Source organism: Impatiens glandulifera, chromosome 5 (assembly GCF_907164915.1).
Source record: "Impatiens glandulifera chromosome 5, dImpGla2.1, whole genome shotgun sequence".
Lineage (NCBI taxonomy): Eukaryota > Viridiplantae > Streptophyta > Magnoliopsida > Ericales > Balsaminaceae > Impatiens > Impatiens glandulifera.
In genome coordinates this window covers 22,896,044-22,907,651 of record NC_061866.1, presented here as the reverse complement: position 1 = coordinate 22,907,651, position 11,608 = coordinate 22,896,044, and positions in this window count along the sequence as shown.

The following is an 11,608-nucleotide window of genomic DNA, read 5'->3' as shown; positions in this document are numbered from 1 at the left end:
GATCTATATATCTATTCGAGGAGGAGGAGACAGAAAAATCAATCAGATTTGCTTTCGAGTTTCGAGTGCTTCTTTCTCCCTTTCGATCTCTTCTTTCTCTTTTTGATGAACGATTACTTGGATATAAAGCTGTGTCCGTCGACCGCCGTATATATATATATATTATATATATATATATATATAATTATGGAGAAAAAATGTTTTTTAATTTTTATTGAAACATATTTGAAAGTGGTTTTTTTATGGTTTGAAATTTAAAAAAAAATCAAACGGGAACTTTCAAATGAAGAAATTATGGAAATAAGTATATATATATATATATATATATATATATATATATATATTAACAAATATTTTATATATATGAAAATTCGTTAATATGCTATAATTTCGGTTATTATATATTAATTAAATTAATTTCTTTGATTATTAATTAATTAGATTATTTGGTTTACAATTAATTAGATTAGTTTGAATTTAAATTAATTAGTTATTATTATTTGCTTAACAATACGAATAAATAAAATTATTTTTTTTAGAATAACAATAATTAACACTTTTATCATTTTTGTCAAAGAAAAAGAAAAAATGTTTTTTAATTTTTATTGAAACATATTTGAAAGTGGTTTTTTTATGGTTTGAAATTTAAAAAAAAATCAAACGGGAACTTTCAAATGAAGAAATTATGGAAATAAGTATATATATATATATATATATATATATATATATATATATATTAACAAATATTTTATATATATGAAAATTCGTTAATATGTTATAATTTCGGTTATTATATATTAATTAAATTAATTTCTTTGATTATTAATTAATTAGATTATTTGGTTTACAATTAATTAGATTAGTTTGAATTTAAATTAATTAGTTATTATTATTTGCTTAACAATACGAATAAATAAAATTATTTCTTTTAGAATAACAATAATTAACACTTTTATCATTTTTGTCAAAGAAAAAGAAAAACAGTCATTTAATTGAATTAAAATTTTGAATGAAAATTATGAAGTCAAAATCTAAGGTATTCTTTAAATGAAATGACAGGTTGGAGTCTTATGATCTTTAGATCCTTCCAACCTTGTACATAAATACTTAGCCTCCCCACATAATTTTGTGCCCTTGCGCTGCCAAAAATTCCCCACAACTGAAATTCCTCCATGAAATCAAGAGCATGTCATCATTGTAAGATCTTGAATTTCCCTTTCTTTGCATTTAATAACATAAAAAATATATTTGCATGCTTTTAAATTTTATTTGGTTTTAATTTTTCCACAATCATCTTTACCTAATGTAACATAAGTAAAACAAAAAAAAATAAAAAAAATTAAAACCTTAAGATATCAAAACTCGGACTGAAATTTAAAACCAAAAACAACTTTAAAAGGCTAGTTTTGGTTACATTTGGTCTAAGCTTTCTTGATCTGTTTTGCTATAGATAATTTAAAGTTCATTGAGATTAAGCCAGAGGTTTGAAAAAGTTGTTGAGTAATGATGATTAAGGATAAATTGGCTAAACAAAATCACCAGCCAAATTTAGGTTTATCGGTCATCTGTAGTTTTAAAAATAAAAATTGAAATTTCTTTTGAGCTCATATTCATCATTTTAAAAATAAAAACATTCTATCCAAACCAAAATTGAAATTAATATCTTAAAATAACAATTGAACAAGGATGATCTCTAATTTAAAATTTTTACCAGTTATGTGTTTTAGAAATAATTTGAATTTGAATTTGAAATCGGGGTCTGGTCTGGTCTTTATTATTCATAAAACTAAATAAATTAACTTGAGTGCAATTTTATTCAAACGAGATCCAAGGTTATTTGACCGAAATAAAAGAAACAAAAAGTTAATCTCACATTTGTTCATAAAAAATTAATGCCTATGTTGATTAATTCTGAATTTTTATGTTATTATTCAGTAATTCTAATTTATAAATTATTTTATTTTATAATACTAATATTTGTATTTAGTTATATTGAAGTTTGGGACAATAAATACCACCATGTAGTTAGAATATAATTCCTTGTTGTAGCGACACATACGACCAGAAACGTACTCAAGAGAGGGCTAAGCCCACCCTTATTTCTTTTTCAAAGTGACTTGCATGTTAGTAATGGTGTCGCCTCCCATTGAATTACATCTATCTTCACAACATTACAAAAGCTAAGTGTGACTTGTTTTTGTTGAAAAGACACTTTTGAATTGCGAGGTACCATTACGAGCTCAATAAAAACAAGTGTTATTTGGTTAAATAACTCGAATTTCAAATCATTCATTTGCTTTAACTACTCATACACTTTTCATAATAACATATATATTTTTTAATATTAAATATTAGTAATATATACTAAAGAGTTGAACCTTAATGGATGTAAATTATAAGAAATTATTTTTAAACAACTAATAATGTTTAAACTCATATCATTTTAATAATTAATAGTTAAATATTAAAATGACTTATTTTTTACTATATTCATTTACCCTATTAATAAAATATGTTATGGATTCCTGGTATAGTGAAAGAAAGATGTTGATATGATATATATGTTAACAAAAAAATATTTTTTTACGGTAAAAATAAAATATGATATCTAACATTTTCATTAATTTTTAATTTAATTCACTATTTTTCTTATCTAATTTTTAAAAAATGGACAAAACTTACGTTTATTCACTCGTTCTATTCCTAAATTTCTCGTAATTTTCTTAAACACACCTCAAATATTTTTCAAACCCACCCCAATTCAAATTTCTTGGTCCGTTCCTGCATACGACCGAGAGGAAGAGTAAACAGGCCAAGAAATGCACCAGCGGACCAGCTAGCAATCGAGAGAGCGAACATCAGATTTTCTGGCGCTTCTTCAAGACTCATAGTACTTGTAGCGGTTCTTCAACCATTCTGTGCTGCTGGCCTCGTGAGCAACTAATGAAACTAGCCAGATTTCATATCTAGTTAGGCTTCCCGCCACATCCGACAAAGGACCTCCTTTGCTGACTCACTGTTGGCTTCTAGACTTCACACGTTTGCTGCAGCTTCTACCCAACTGAGGAACTTAGCAGCTTGCTAAGTTTCCTGACGCTTACAACCAATAAGAGCTCCTCCTTAGCCTCACAATTTCTCCACTCGGTAACCAGCAGTTTCCACTCGACCGAGAGCCAAGTACGCTAGCTCATTTTCTTGTCTCTTCCGACTGAGAGCTACCCTGTTAGCCTCCAATTCAGCACCCGAGGGATTATTTGCACGGTTGTCTACATCTTTCAGCGCATCCGACTGATGGTTCCTCTTCATGGCTGACTTTCTCCACTCGATAACCGGCTAATGGTGATTGTTGTTGTTCCAAACTCTTATGACCGATGTTGATAGCTTCTATCTAGAATTTGAACATAATAGAAGACCACTAGTGAAGGCCAAGACTGAGGATGCTGCTGCTTCCGTTCGCGACGCTTATAACCAATGGAAGGAAACCGCTGCTACTTCCGGTGCTACACCCGACCGTGAAAAAGAAAATACTGGACAGTTGATCCTGCACCCAACCGTATCTTCTGCACCTATTGATGCTGAAGACCAAGACCAAGACTGGTGTTTATGCACCCAATAGACCGAGGGCCGACGGTTGCCATACGATATGACAGATGGCAGAATACTGCTGCACGCTAGGACCAACTGAAGGCTGTTACATGCTAGGACCGAGAGCTTAAGGTCACTGTACCCAAGGACCGCCAAAAGGGACGTGCTCTAGCATCCGACCTAGTAGGGCTCGATTTTTTTAGTAGTGATGACATGTTCTTTAACCGTGGAGGCTTCTCTATGGTCCAATTTGTTTTTATTTTATATTATATTTTTATTTTGCTCAAATTTAGGTTTACGTTTTACACTTTGTTTAATTTTTAGATAGATTTGTGGCTTGTTTGATCCTATGTTAGAATTAAATAATAATAAAAAATTAAAGACTTAACTAAAATTGAACCTATCACTAACTTAGACTTAGGATTATTTTTATGAGTTCTCTTGAACTAAATTTTTTTATAAACCCAAAAATACTATTTACGTATCATTTCTCTTTGTATATATACATATATTACATATGCATATATGTAAATAGAGATTTTACAATATTTATTGTTCACTTCAACAAAAACACCTAAAATCAATATATACTTATTATTTATCTTTGTATATATACATATATTATTCTTGTATATTGTTGGTGCTCATGCACCAAAAATCATAATCTCCGATTCTTGGTACCCATGCACCAAAAATTTCTTTTCCTAATTGACAATAAATATTAGGTGACGAATTTTTTGTTGTTATAGTTATTATAAATATTAAAAAAAGGTAAAAGAGACCTCGGTTGAGATTCGATCAAAAGATAAGTTATGGGGTTTGACTATAAAGTCTAATTTATTTTATAAGACTTTTCAATTTTTGTTAATATATTTTATCAAACGACGAGAATAATTTCTTTAAACGACTCTTCAATCTCAAAAAAGTTGATTGGTATTTTATCGTGTACAAAAAACATGTATTTGTGTTGGTTTTTATCTGGTCGAGAGAAGACCATGTCTCTTAAAAAAATTGTTATTCTAATTGATTTATTATGATAAAAATGATAAGCATGATAATATAAGCTTATAAAAAAAATTAATTATAGACAACTAATACATATTTTGTTTAACTTCGAAACTTGGAGCGGTATATTATAAAAATTATAGTTACCTCTCTAACATTAAGTCTTCACATATATCTTATTCCACTCATGAAACTATTCGAACATTGATCGAACATGTCTTTGACCAAAGAATTTCTACAGATTACAGTTAAAGTGAGGGTTAAGAATGAAAAAGCAAGACTTCTTATACTACACCAAATATCGTCCCAAAAGTTGATCGATAAGTCATTGCCTAACGAGAATCTGCATTGCCCATGAAAAGACTTTTACATAGTAGAGATGTCTCTCCAAACTCTATAACTAGTTGGTCGGGGTATCTTTGGTGAACAATCCAGACAATTTCTTTCAATACATGCATCTGATCATATCAACCCACAAACAGTTAGGCTCCGAAGAAAATTTGTTGTTAGAGAGGTTTGTTAAATGAATCTAAATCCTTGATTCTCGAGCCCCCTTGATCTTTGAATTTTTTAACTTTATCCTAACTAATAAAATGACCAAATGAGGACTCAAAAGATCCCCAAAGAAATTTGCACATAATATTTTTCATCTTCACGTCTACACTCCTAGGAAGAAGTAATAAGGATATCATAAAAGTAGACTTAGATATCAATGCACTCTTTATGAGGACCAAACAACCTTTTTTGAAATTATCTTGCTCTTCCAAATAGGTAACTTTCTCTCCATTTTAGTGATAATCGGGTTCCAAGAGGCTTTGGAGCAGAATTTAGCATTGAGAGACATACCAAGATAACTAGACAAAATGTTATAAAACTGAAGCCCGTAATGCTTGTTAAATATGTTTTCTTCCTATTAAAAATATAGACTAAGATTAAAATATTAGACTACAAATATTGACACGTAATATAGAACATGCTCTAAATAACCATAGAATATCTTACAAATGATTGACATTATTGCACAATGTATTGTCAACGATGAACATATGATAAATGAATAAAGAAGACATTTTTACCCCCACAATCTACTCCTCTAATGAGACAATTTTGTTCTGCAAACTTCAACAATCTAAAAAATGATTCCATGTCAATGACGAACAAGAATGGAGACAACGAGTCACCTTGTCTAATACCCTTTAAAATTTAAAAAAAAAAACCTGTAGGACTTCCATTTATAATAATAGAGAACTTGGTTGTCGAATGGCATAATTTAATACAACCGATCCGCTTATCTCCCATTTTATTCTACCCATGACATCAAATAAAAATTCTCAATTCACGAGATAATATGTTTTTTCAGTATTCAACTTTATAAAATAATAATTATCCCCATTATAGTGTGCCGAGTCAATGCATTAATTTGCAATAAGTGATGCATTAAATATTTGACGACCCTTGATAAAAAGCCATATGATTATCCGAAATTATTGGTTCAAGAATCCCACACAAACTATTTGTCAAACATTTGGATCAAATCTTATAGAATGACAACACACGACTAATTAGTGTAAAGTTCCTTATGTCGATAGTTGTAGGAGCCTTACAGATTATACAAATTAACGTTGAGTTCCAACTCTTGTCGAAGGAAGATAATAAGAAAAAATGCTCAAACACTTTTGTGATATTAGATTTAAGAATAGCCACACCGTTTTGAAAAATGTTAATGTAAAGTCACCGCTTCTCGGAGCCTTATCACTACCACATTTCATATTTTAGCTTCCACTTTATCATTATGAAACGAGCTTCCAAAATACTATAATGCTCATCACTAATACCATTAAAAGATATACCATCCAATTTCAATCTAACCAAGTACGGTTCATTGATAAAATTCTTATAAAATTACATGATATTATCCAAAATTATTGATTCTAAATCGTGAAGAACACTCTGAACATAAATCGAGTTAATCACATTATTTCTCGCTTGCACATTTAATACCCCGTGAAAATATTTTGAATTCCTATCCCCCTCTTTTAACTCGATAGACCTACTACATTTTTCGCCCCAATCTCCTCTTCCTTACAAAGATCTAAAATGTTATTCACCAAATAAATATGAGATTTGGTTTCCAAAGCCAATAAATCCCGAATATCTTCCTCCTCATCGATCTCATTAATTCATTACATAATTTGTTTTCTCAAACAGCCAACAATCTTCAACAAAAGCACAAATTTGCAACAATTTCGTGTATTGTCTCATAAGCTCCTTGTGAACCTTTGAAAATTGTCTCCCTTGATGGAGGAGAATTTTTACCATCACTCGGTCTCCTTCTAATTCCAAATGTGTTCTCTTCTTGTCCTCCCATTTCTTAATTTTTTGGCAGCCTTACCAATTTCACACTTCTCTTTCTTGAAGAGCGACTCCTTCAGTTGCCTCTTCAGCTTCTCCAATTTGAGAGGTTCCATGTGATAAAGGACTGCCGCTAATGGTTTAGTACCTTCGAATAACTTTATTTTGTGATTCATCTCTCTCTTAGGTGAAGCTTCTTTGGTAATTCAGCAGGCATTACATACTGAAATTTCTCTATGATATTTGTAACTTTTGGAGGTTTCTTCTCTTGGGACGCATTTTTCTCCTCTTCATTCACGGTAACAAAGAATGTTGGGTGGGCCTTCTTCACACCTTTTGAGAGTTGCATGGAGGTGAGTTTCCTAGCTTTTATCTTACCCTCCATTGTTAAAGGTATCATGCAAGTATTGCCTTGCTCTAGAATGTACATGGTATTGGCATAAGGGAGTAGGGAGACATTTATCTTGTCTAGGAACTCTATATCGATGACCATTTTGTAGTCATCCATGTCAACGATGTAAAAATTTAGGAGGACAGTCCACTCCCCCAAGTTGACATTTTCATTAGGAGAAACTCCATAAGTTGCATTTGGTACCGAGTTGACTATTTTAAGTCATCGTTTCTTTTTAGTGTACCTGATCCTCAGTCTTCTTGCCTCTTTTGCCTATAAAAAGTTGTTGTTGGCTCATGTGTCCAACAAAGCTTTAACCATGTGGTTTCTTACTTTTATTTCCACGAACAGTTGTCATTTCTTCGCGGATTTTGGTCCCAAATGACACTAAGGAGGTGTAACGATCCCGATCGAGCCTCATCATGAAGGTGTTCTTACTCATCCATCAATGCAGATAGTTTGTTCTTCATATGACACTCTCTTGCTTTATGTGGCCCTTCGCAAAAGAAGAACTTTATCCGGGGTCTTTCCACTTTTCTCGTCCAGATCTCCTCTACCATTAGGCTCTGTAAACTTAACTAGGTCTTCCTTGTTGTAGAAATGATCTCCACCATTTTCCTTCTTGTCACTCCTATCGTAGGGTGACTTTGGTTTGTCTTGCCATCTCATTTCAACAAGAGATTCAGCCACGACAATAGCGGTGTTTAGATCATGGATACCACGTCGTTCCAACTCTAGTTTTGCCCATATTTGTAGACCGTTAGTGAATGAAAATAAGGCTTCATCGTCTGAGTAATTAGGGATCTCAAGGAGAGTAGCGATGAACTCCTTGACATACTCTTTGATACTTCCCGTATGTGATAGTCGCCGTAACTTGGCCCTTACTTCTCGAATGGCATTTTTTGGGATAGAATTGCCTCTTGAGTTCCTCCTTAAATTCTCCCCATGTATTGATAAAAAATATTTATATTTTTATGTCACTACTCCTTTGCCTCCACCACATCATTGTAGTGTCTTCTAGGTATGTCGTGGCAGTATCTATCTTTCTTGCCTCTTCCACTTGGCTGAGTACTTTGAAGTAATAATATAGACCACATAAGAAGTTGTCGATCTCCTTTGCGTTCTCTCACATAAATACACTTTAGGTCTTGTAATGTCTATCCTTGTCGGATTAGGGACTCCTATAAGTGTACATCCACACTCTTGCGCAACCGCCTTCTTGAGTATCACCACTTCCTCTTCAGTGGCCTGTAACTTGGAGACCATTCCCTCGAGCTTCTCGTTCAACGTATTTATCTCATAAAAAAGAGTCTGCTCCATGATCTGAGCTTGCTCTTGACATTTGGACAACACTAATTAAAGACACCTTCCATCACTTCTCGGGGCTCATCTCTCTCTTTCTCAACCTCGGCGATGCGTTCCTTTAGGTCCCTGAAATTATCTTGTCCGTAATCCATGTTGAGTTTTACCTTCTCCAACTTGGCGATAATGTCAAAAATTGCATCTCTTGATCTCCCCCCTTCTTTGGTAGTTTTGGATCCTCCCGTTTGAACCTGGCAAGGGTTCCTAAGATCATCTCCGATCTCTTGGGAAAGTTTCTCCATTTCATTCACTTTATTAGTATTTGCACTTTCATTCTATTTCTCGTCATTCTACTCTAATACCAACTGTCACGGACTTGGTTTTTCCATCAAAGATTTGTGCGGCATTAGTTACAATCTTCGGAAGAATAAGTAACTAGTCAGCCTTACTCGAAACAACACTCAATATTTGTTTTAGTAAGCATAGAAACTCTAGAGAGAGAAAGCAAACTTTTACAAAGAATAGTATTATATTAATTGAATACTTGATGATTACAATGTAATACGTTTGAGGTATTTATATGACTTATTATAGCTACCACATTAATGACGCGCTAATTTAGATCATTCCTTTTAATTGTCAATTAGTGACGTATTAATCTAGGATATGTCTTTAATTGCTAATTAATGATACACTAATCTAGACCATGCCTTTTAAATACCAATTAATTACACTAATTTATCACATACTTTCTAACTAGAATATTTTTGGGTTGGGCATAATTAGACGATTGGGTCTCCCCTTGAGCTAGGAAGCTAAGGGCACCGTGGCACTATAATTTGAAATGCAATATTTAGACATTGAGTCCATACATTATTCAATTGATAGACAATGTTTGTCATAACATTAATCTTTAATTTTATTATTATATATTAAGTATTAATTAAATAATTAATATTTAATTATAATTTAGATTAAAATTCACTATTAATTCACGTTTGAATTCAGTGTGAATTTCATTTGATTTATTTACTCATATTCTTATTTCCAGTCATTAATAGAATTAAGTTAATTTCATCAATATCATCATGAGAGACATGACATGATTGATATTGAGATGTAAACCTTTAATAAGATACAAAATTATCAATAGGAAGCTTAGTACAAGTTTTATGTCCTCTTCTCTAAACAATAGGTAAGTTAAAAATATCATCACCAACATAATAATCTTTCTTTGATGAGATAATTTTTTTTTTTGTTAAATATAAATACTATGTAACTAGGTGAGATTTAAACTTTGATTCTTATTATAAAGTATGAATATTTTAATTATTTGATTAATTGATTTTTTAAATGAATACTAATAACTTAGTGACAAAGCATGTAAACTCATGTCTTCATGATCAGGGATGTGGGTTTTCACTCTTGATTATTTAAAAAAAATCAATTAATTACACAAAAATACATGCTTTCATCAAATGCAGTTCATGAAGAATGTGTTAGATTTTTTTTTTTAAAGTTTTGTTTGACGTATAAATTAACTTTTCAGACAATTCCTTATTTGTTTTTGTTTGTGTAAGAAAAAATGAGAGCAAAAAGCTGTTTACTAAAATATATATATATATATAGACGGAGGAAGATATGGATTATTATAGTTGTACAACAAAAACAACACCTCACGCATTTTCTTATAATACCTTTTCATATATTTTAGTTCAGACTTTATTTTATTTATTTTTAAATAAAATATTTTATTATGTATTAAAAATATATGATTAATGCGTTGAACTTATAATTTTTTCTAATATTTAGGAAGTTAATATTTAGAATTGAGGTTTTTTAATAATTTAATAAATTAATATTTTGAACGAATTTTATTTTTTTTAGTTTAAGAAGTTAATATTTTGAATTGACATTTTGTTTTTTTAACGTAAAAGTTATATTGTCGATAATATATATTTCGAATTTAGGAAGTTAACATTTCTTATATTTTTCATAATAAGAATCGAAACCTTAAAAAAAAGTTTTAACACTTGTGTGATTATAATAAATTGTGTTCAATCAATATTTTAATTATATAGATAATCTATATTCAAATTTATTTTATTATATTCTTTTTCAAACATAAGAATTGAAATTGAATTACAATTCTAAAGTTTTTCTAAACATGGTAATTGAATTGTAATTGAATGTGAAATTTTATAGAATTGAAATTAAAATTTTAATGTCAATTCTAATTTAATTCATACAAATGTACCCAATAATCCATATAATCCTCTTTATGTGTTTAAAAACACTATTTTTCGATTGTTTTCCATTTCTTTGTTTTCTTCATTTTAAGGACGCAAAGTTCAATGCTGATGTATTTAAATGTTGTTAAAACATTCGCTAGGTAGATTTAAATAACATAAAAATTGCCTCATTATATATTAAGTGAATGGCTAGTTGTAAATAACATAAAAATTGTCCCATTATTCATGAAGTGAATGCAATTTATAAAAGCATTCATTTTTTTTTTTGTTTATTTTGTTGGTTTTTATCTAGTAAAAAAAATTGTTATTCCAACTTATTTATTATGATAAAAATGGTAAGACATGATAATAAAAACTTAAAAAAAAAAAATTAATTAAAGAAAACTGATACAGACTTTCTTTAATATATATTACTTTTGATTTTTCATTCACTCACAATGAATATATAATAATAAAGGTGTATGTCTTTATAAATTAATAATACTATAATTTATATAATTTATATAATATATATATATATATGGTTTCAACAAACCCTATTTTTCTTAAACCTATTTTTTTCAGAATTATAGTACTGTTGTTTAATTAATAATGTGATTTAGTAATTGGGATTATATCCTCGCCGCTTGTTTGTTAATCATGCATAATTCTATCATCATATTATATATAATGTTTGATTAATAGTACTGTAATCTCTGTTTAAACAAACAAACAGATCTAA